Consider the following 9371-nt stretch of genomic DNA (forward strand, 5'->3'; position numbering starts at 1 on the left):
TGCACCTCTATGTGTTCATATACCTGAAATGTTCTTGCTGGCAGCCAAATTTTGTAACATATAAATAATATAGTTGGTATTGATTTTAAGGACACTAAATTGCTAACACTGTTAAAACCTGATTTTATTTTATAAAAAATATGGTTATGTTCTATGGTGCATTTTATTAAAAATATGGCTATGCCCTTGGTCACTCAGCTGCAGAAAGATTATGGCATCCTAAGACTCAGAATACCTATGCTCAGGTGAATTGGAAAGAACCTCTTACAGGAGAATGGCACAGCCCCGATCCAGTGTTAATATGGGGATGAGGGCATGTTTGTGTTTTTCCACAAAATGTTGAGAATTCCTGATGGTTAGCAGAAAGGTTGGTGCATTTTGCTGAGATTGACTATAATGGTATGGATAATGGGGGTGATGTGTCAGGTGATGGAGAGCTGTACTGGACCTACATTCCAGACCCTCCACTTTTACATCCTGCAGTTTGGGAAGGACGAGACGTCAAGGTCCTGGCGAATGATGAGTTTGTTGGCAAGACCTCCCCTCGACTGGGTAATACACAGCAATCATCAAGATTTAATTGTTCAGACTTCGGAAGAGGGTTACCCATCTGTTTTGCAAAATACACTTCTCCATCTGGTTGTGTTGGGGTATATAATCTTAGTCTTGTTGGATGTGGAGGAATGGACACCAGTGCTGAACTACTTCTTCCTAAATGTAGTCTGGTTGAGGAAAAGAATTCTCAGCAAAAATTTTTATCAGAGACACAATATAGCATCTAAACTTTATTATGGAAAAGCTGTCTAGGGGACAAATCATTACAATATAATGTGATTAAAAGCAACAGATTTCTATTGGACGGGTCAGGTAATCAAATACAGAGTAGTGAAGATTAACCTCAAACAAACACCGACAATTGGGGAAAACACTATCTGCTGGACTGTGGTGGTCAGATTCAGGACATCCTCAGATGAACGTATGGAAACTTGCTGTGGCCATGGGCAAGATAAGAGGCCAAAGAAAGGACTGCCATGGAAATAATAGTCCTGGATGCCCTCTATCAGGAATTATTAGAGCATGTGTCAACCCTTCTTGTCTTGTTATTGGGGAATTTAACAATTGCTTTTGTTGATCAATACTTTAATGTTAGCTGTGTCAATTGTACAATTACTAATTGCCTTTCTGAGGTACCTAATGGCACTCAAGTTATGGTATTTCAACAGCCTTCCTTTGTCATGACTCCACTTAATTTTCCAGGATCTTGGTATAGTGAAAAGGGCTTAGAAGTTTTGGAAGAGCTAACAGATTCGTTAATTAGACCATGGAGAACAACAGGATTAACTTTGGCTGGGACTTCTACTTTGATTGTTTTCAATAGCTACCACCGTCATTGCTTCAACTGCTTTGTATCAAGAAGTGCAAACTGCCTCTTTGGTAAAGCAATTGTCTAAAAGTGTCACTTTGGCACTTGGAACTCAAGAAGATATAGATGTTAAGCCAGAGCATAAATTAGGTGCATTGCAGGAGATGGTACAATTTCTAGGAGATGAAGTTCTAGGAGTAAAAGTCAGAGCTCATTTGAATTGTCCTGCAGACTATGACTGGATTTTGTTACTTCTAACATGTATAATGAGAGTATATGTAATTGGAGTTTAGTTAAGGGTCACTTTCAGGGAGTACGGAATAGCACAAATGTCTTAGACCTAGTAAGATCACATGAAGAAATTTTAAACTTAAAAAATTCTAAGCCACTTAATTTGAAGCAACTAAAACAACAGAAGCCATTAATTTTAAATTTATTATTATTATTATTTATTCACATTACATCCTAATTGTAATCCCCTCACTCTTCTCTTGTTCCCAGCCTCCCTCCCTTTTCTACTCTCTACCATTCCCCACAACCTCTGTCCGATGAGGTCCACCTCCCGCACTGTCCGTCCACAGCCTATCAGGTTTCATATGGATAGCCTGTGTCCCCTTCCTCTGTGTTCCAACAGAACCTCTCCCCTACAGGGCAGTGATTATATCAAGGGCACCAGAGTTCTTCAAAGTAACTAATGATTCCTTGGATTTCCTCTGCATCTGTCATTATGTCTCCCTTTTCATTTCTGATTTTGTTTATTTGAATATTCTCCCTCTGCCTTTTAGTTAGTTTGGATAAGGGTTTGTCTATCTTGTTGATTTTCTGAAAGAACCACCTCTTAGTTTTGTTGATTCTTTTAATTATTCTCTAATTTATTAATTTAAGCCCAGATTTGATTATTTCCAGCCATCAACTCCTCTTGTGTGTGTGTGCCATAATCCCTCTGCAGCGGCTGGTAGTCAAAGATGGGTAAGATCCATTAGGGACAAATCAACCTAAGCCATGATATGAATAATAAAATTCATGTACCAATGATGGGTAAGACATACAGCCTGAATTGGACAACCTAAGACAGTCACAGGCATTCTGACCTTAGCTACAAGGTTATAGCTTTTGTAAATATAAAAGGGGGAACTGTCTGGAACCATTTGTAACGGCTGTCTGTCCATAAACATTGCTCTCTTGCTCTCTACTTCAACAGAAGAATCACATGAGTTGCTGTGACTGTGGTTAAACAAGATGTTCTGCTAAGTATACACTCAAGGCCTTCAGACTTTTCTTTCCTCTTAATCCTCACTTCCTGATCTAAGATCTGTTTGATATTGTCAGAGTGCTCTTTGACAGATATTTTAAAGAGACACTGAACCTTTTAACTTTTGAGGCACTATTGTATTTTTAAATTTTGAACTGTGTTACCATATGTCATTAACCTGACATCTTCAGAATAAGGTGTAAAGGACTGAATGAAAGGTATGGTTTTCTAGTAAGCAGAGGTCAACAGTGATCACTAGGTTTTTGTCAACATAATAAATGCTAGACTCCTCTGGGAAGAGAAAAACCTCAGGTGAGGAAATGTATATATTGTCCTGTAGGGCAGGTCTATGCAATTTCTTGAATAGGGTTTGATATGCTCATGTGGGAGTGCCACCCACGAGCAGGCAGTTCTGGGAGGTGTAAGATAAGTCCATAAGCATGAGTCTTCAGAGCAAACCAATAAGCAGCATTCCTCCGTAGTGTCTGCATCAATTCCTGCCTCCAAATTTTATCTTCTGACTGGGTTTCAGCATTGGCTTCCAACAGTGATGGACCATAGTCTCAAAGTATAAGCCAAAAAATTTCTTTCAGCCTCAAGTTGTTTTGCTTATGCTCTTTATCAAAGCAATGGAAAGCAAACTAAGATGTGACCTCCCCCCCCCCCCGCGTGTGTCGGAATGTGTGTGTCAATGTGTTTGATATCTGAAAACATTTTATAGTTTATCACTTCCCATGTGTGACACTGGGTATGGACACTATAATGTCTGCTGTGGACATGTTCTGTGTGGACTCAAAGCTGGGTTTTCACACATTTGTTACAAGCATATAATTCCCAACTGAAGTAACCTGGCCAATCAGATGGATGTTCTTGACCTCGGAAAGATGTGGAAAGAACACACTTTAGGGAGTAACATTCTTTAAAACAAGGAGGAACACACCCCAGGAGGTGCTAATGATAAACGGTAAGATGTAAATTATTACCCAAAAGAGGTTGGATAACATTCTTAGATTTCATGGCATGAGGTTGGAGATGACTGTGCAGTGCAAATGTTTTTCCATAGTCACTACATTCATAAACTTTCTCTTGAGCATAAATGCTTTCATGTTCTCAGAGATGAACCTCTTGTGAAAATGCTTTCCACATTGATTACATTCATAGTGTTTCCCTCCAATATGAATTCTTTCATGATTTTGAAGAAGAATGTGACCTGCAAAGGCTTTATCATGTTGATTACATTCATGAAATCTTTCATACCCTTGAAGAGCAGTGTGAAGTATAATGGCTGTGCCACATTGATGTTCATAGGGTTTCTCTCCAGTATGAATTCTTTCATTGATTTTCAAGACTACTGTGATGTGCAAAAGTTTTACCATATTGACTAATTTTATACAGCTTCTCTTTGCTATGAATTCTTTCATGTGTTTGAAGATTACTGTGATGTGCAAAAGCTTTAGCACATTCTTTTTCATTGGGCTTCTTTCCTGTATGACTTCTTACATGCCTACAAAGATGACTGAGATGTGCAAGGTTTCTCTCCAGTATGAATTTTTTTCATGACTTTTAAGAATACTGTGACATAAATGGCTTTACCACATTGACTACATTCATAGGGTTTCTCTCCAGTATGGATTCTTTCATGATATTGAAGACTGTTATGATGTGCAAAGGCTTTACTACATTGAGTACATTTATATGGTTTCTCTCCCATATGAATTCTTTCATGACTTTGAAGATGACTGAGACGTGCAAAGGATTTACCACATTGATTACATTAATAGGGTTTCTCTCCAAAATGAGTTCTTTCATGAGTTCGAAGACTTGGTTCATAGGCAAAGGCTTTACCACACTGACTACATCCATAGGGTTTCTCTCCAGTATGAGTTCTTTCATGATATTGAAGACTACTGTGATGTGCAAAGGCTTTACCACACTGAGTACATTCATAAGGTTTCTCTCCTGAATGAATTCTTTCATGAGTTAGAAGACTGGTTTGATAGGCAAAGGCCTTACCACACTGACTACATCCATAGGGCTTTTCTGCAGTATGAATTCTTTCATGATGTTTAAGAGTACTGTGACATACAAAGGATTTACCACATTGACTACATTCATAGGGTTTTTCTCCAGTATGGTTTCTTTCATGATATTGAAGACTTTTGTGATGTGCAAAGGCTTTACCACATTGAGTACATTTATAAGGTTTCTCTCCCGTATGAACTCTTTCATGACTTTGAAGATGACCAAGACGTGCAAAGCCTTTACCACATTGATTACATTGATAGGGTTTCTCTGCATTATGAATTCTTTCATGCCTTTGAAGCTTACTATGATGTGCAAAGGCTTTACCACATTGACCACATTCATAAGGTTTCTCTGCAGTATGAATTCTTTCATGCTTTTGAAGATGACTGAGACATGAAAAGGCTTTACCACACTGACTACATTCATAGGGTTTCTCTCCAGTATGGTTTCTTTCATGATATTGAAGACTACTGTGATGTGCAAAGGCTTTACCACATTGAGTACATTTATAAGGTTTCTCTCCTGAATGAATTCTTTCATGAGTTAGAAGACTAGTTTGATAGGCAAAGGCCTTATCACATTGACTACATCCATAGGGTTTCTCTCCAGTATGAATTCTTTCATGATTTTTAAGAGTACTATGACATGCAAAGGCTTTACCACATTGAGTACACTCATAGGGTTTCTCTCCAGTATGGTTTCTTTCATGATATTGCAGACTATTGTGATGTGCAAAGCCTTTACCACATTGACTACATTCATAGGGTTTCTCTCCAGTGTGCATTCTTTCATGCTTTCGAAGTCTACTGAGACATTTAAAGGATTTATCACATGGATTAAATTCATAGGGTTTTTCTTCCATATGGATTCTTTCATAATTTTGAAAACTAGTGTTATGTACAAAGGCTTTATCACATTGAGTACTTTCATACGGTGTATCTCCAGTGTGACTTGTTTCATGCCTGTAAAGATAAATAGCAAGTGTATAAATTTTACCACACTGATGATATGGATGACTTTTTTACCTGCATGATTTAATTTTACAATTAGGTGTAATTGTAGAAAGGAATCAGATCTTAAGGTTTTTGTCCCCCCATTGTTTTATTCATAGGCTACCTCCTCGTTTTGGGTTCTTTTCTGTGTCTATGAACATTAGAGCCTTTAGTACAAAGTTCACATTTATAGCATCCCATTTCTAGGTGGGTTTTTTCACATCTTTGATGAGAACTGGCAGCACTCAGGGCTTTACCACAGTGATTGCATTCATCACATGTTCCTGTAATGCCCTGACTCACCCTGCATTTGCAAAGTGAACCAGGACAAATAAAAAAGTTTCCGTATTCTTTCTAGTCACAGAGCTTTTCTTTCTTGATGGTTTGTGGATGTATTCCGAATGAAGTTGGAAACTCAATTAATTGTAAACTTTTTATATAACATTCACAAAGACTCTCAAAAGGAGATTACCTCATACCTTCTAATCATTCTGGGAGAAAGAGAGGTCCTGTGCCTCTTTCCATATCCCTTATGCTCTCGTGGCTTGTATTTAATATGAACTATAATATATGTATGAAAGCAAGAATACCGCCAGGCAGTAGTGGCGCACACCTTTAATCCCAGCACTTGGGAGGCAGAGGCAGGTGGATCACTGTGAGTTCGAGGCCAGCCTGGTCTACAAAGTGAGTCTAGGACAGCCAAGGCTACACAGAGAAACCCTGTCTCGAAAAAAAAAAAAAAGAAAGAAAGAAAGAATATCAAGTAAATTCTATCCACACTGCATTAATATGGTTTATCTTTTTGCTCATCATAGACATGTAATAGAAAGATTAAGGTTTCTCCACAATAATATTCTTGACTCCTATAAACTGCTCACTAAACTTTAGTAAGTCACTCCAAGTATATGAGTAACATGGGACTTACTACAAACCATTTTCCTATTAGAAAGTTTTGTACATATATTTATTATCCACTCTATTTGTATGTCTATTGTAATACTGGGGTAGCATAAAACTAAAGGAATTGGCAGTTTTACAGAGTAAGTTTCATGAGGTAAAGATTAAAATAGTGATAGTTATTAAAGCACCTTGTAAACATGGATTAGCTACTTGACATTGAGGCACATGGTATTGGAGGATTTACTAATCATTGTACATTGTACATAAGTACATTGATGAATGTACTAAAAACTGTGCTTATTTATACTGTTGCTTTTCCTTAAAACTTCCAGGATACATTCAAATGTCTTCAAAGGTACATCTGTAGCAGCTGGCACATGAAACTCACCTTCCATGTATTTGAGAATTTTGAAAATGTTCTTCGATATTGTGGTCTTCCCATTTATAACCTAAAATATATTACCAGGAAATAAATATTATTGACAATTACTGAAAATTCAAGTTACTATCTTCAGTGAACCTTAGAATTATGCCTTATATCTCCACCACATTCTGCTTCTTTCACAATCAAAATTACAGAAGAGCATCAATAACCAAGAAAAAGTTTCCCCCATATCTTAAAAAGTGAAAGAAAATTCAGTCTTACCTACAGCAGTAAGGTTACTGTAGGTCTCCAGCATCACTTCTTTGTAGAGACTCTTCTGGGAAGGAGTCAACAAAGCCCATTCCTCCAGAGTGAGGTTTATGTGAACATCTTCATAGGTCACCACATCCTAAAATATCCAATAGACGTGGACAACAGAGAGCTTAAAACAGACAACATTGTGAACGTGCACTTCTTTGACAAGAAATGTATATCATTCTCATGCTTTCCAAACTTATTCATGCCACCCAAGTTCTAATGTAATCACGAAGTCAATTTAGGACAAAACTGAGGAGGAGGTTTGCAGACATCATTTCTAAGTATTTGTATAGGATATAGCCTTGGGAAGAAATGCCTATTAATAGATATATAGATATAGAAAAAGAAAAACAAACAAAATGAAGCCAACCATAATGAAAAGACATCAGATAAATTGTATGAACATTTACTAACTGAAAAAATCAACACAAAACAAATAAAAAACATAGGCATGCAGTGTATATTGGTGCATGCATTTTAACCCCAGCACTCTGGAGTCAGAGGCAGATGGATTTCATTGAGTTGGAGGCCAGCCTGGTCTATGGAATGCATTTACAAGGACAACCTGAGGTATATGTTAAAACCTTGTTCTCACTCACCACCCCTCAAAAACACCCAAACAATCAACCAACAAAATAAACAAAAAAGATAAGACAAAAATCTGAAGGTCCCACTGCAGTTCTTTACTGCAGTTCTGCATTTCCTCCAGTTCTGCATTTATCTTCCAGAAATGTGAATTGTCAGTTTAGCCTGTATGACTAATTAGATCTTACAAAAGAGAATGCATATTCAAACAGCTTGTGATGGACAGATGAAAATGTAAGCCGTGTGTGTGTGTGTGTGTGTGTGTGTGTGTGTGTGTGTGTGTGTGTGTTTATCATTAAAACATAACAGGACAAGACAGGACAGAAAACAGGGACCAAGAATTAAGAATATTTTCTGGTATTCTAGAAGAGATGAGTTCAATTGCCAGTACTTATATGGGGGCACACAACTATCAATTACTCCGTGTTCAGAGGTTCCGAGGCTGTCTTCTGACTAGTCTAAACACCAGACACAGAACATCCATGCTTACATTCAAAAGACTCATATTCATTTTTTAAGGGTTTCTGTGTCATTTATTTATGTAATAGTAGGATAGGGGTAGCTGCTGTATTGACTCATATGATTATTATGTTTTTAATTATTATTTTTATTTTTACTTTGTTCACTTAATATTTGTAGCCCCATCCCATTTCACTTCCAGGTCCAAACCTCTCTTCCCCCCCCCCAGTGTCCCCTCCCACCCTCCCCATGTCCTCAGAAAGGGGAAGACCTCCTCCCCTTTCATCTGACCTCAGCCTATCAAGTCTCATCTAAACAGCCTGTATCCTCTTCCTCTGTGGCCTGACAAGACCACTCCGCCAGGGAGAACCGATCAAAAAGTCTGTACTAGAGTCCATGTCAGAAGTAGCCCCTACTCCTCATATTATGGGACCCACAAGGGAACTGAGCAGAGGGTCTAGCTCCTCAACTATACATGACCTTGGTTGGTGCATCAGTCTCTGAAGCACCACCTCCTCCACCTGGATTTGTTGGGTCCATTGGTCTCCTTGTGGGGCTCCTGTCCCTTCCAGGTCCTTTTATGTCCCTACTCTTCCATAAAACACCCTGTGCTCCACCCTAGCTGTGAGTCTCAGCATCTGCTTGGATCTCCCACTGGGTGGAGTCTTTCAGAGGACCTCTATGGTAGGCTCCGGTCCTTTTCCATTTCTTCTATGGCTTCCAGTGTATAGTCTATTTGCCCCTCTGAATTATAAATAAGATTTCTCTCCTTGTTATTTAGCTTCTTTATGTCTATGTATTGTACTGTGGTTACCCTATGCAATGTGGCTAATATCTGTTTATAAGTGAGTATATACCATGCATGTCCTTCTGGGTCTGGGTTACCTCACTCAGGATGATCATTTCTAGTTCCATCCATTTGCCTGCAAATTTTACATTCTCCTTGGGTTTTTTTTTTTTTCATTTTTTATTGTTTCTTTTTTAACATATATATTTATATTATTATACATGAATAAAATAAACTACATTCAGCAGGAAGAACCATGAGACAATCAGGAATTATATAAATGTTACATCCATAGTGGTTTGGTTATTTGTATTTGGCAGACTTGA

The 9371-nt window shown here is 38.1% G+C and overlaps 1 pseudogene; it reads right to left on the minus strand.

Annotated features, from left to right (window-relative positions):
* Nucleotides 1-3954: 3954 nt before the first annotated feature.
* Nucleotides 3955-7304, minus strand: LOC127210230 (zinc finger protein 431-like; annotated as a pseudogene).
* Between the last annotated feature and the right edge of the window lie 2067 nt (nt 7305-9371).

Source organism: Acomys russatus, chromosome 27, assembly GCF_903995435.1.
Source record: "Acomys russatus chromosome 27, mAcoRus1.1, whole genome shotgun sequence".
Lineage (NCBI taxonomy): Eukaryota > Metazoa > Chordata > Mammalia > Rodentia > Muridae > Acomys > Acomys russatus.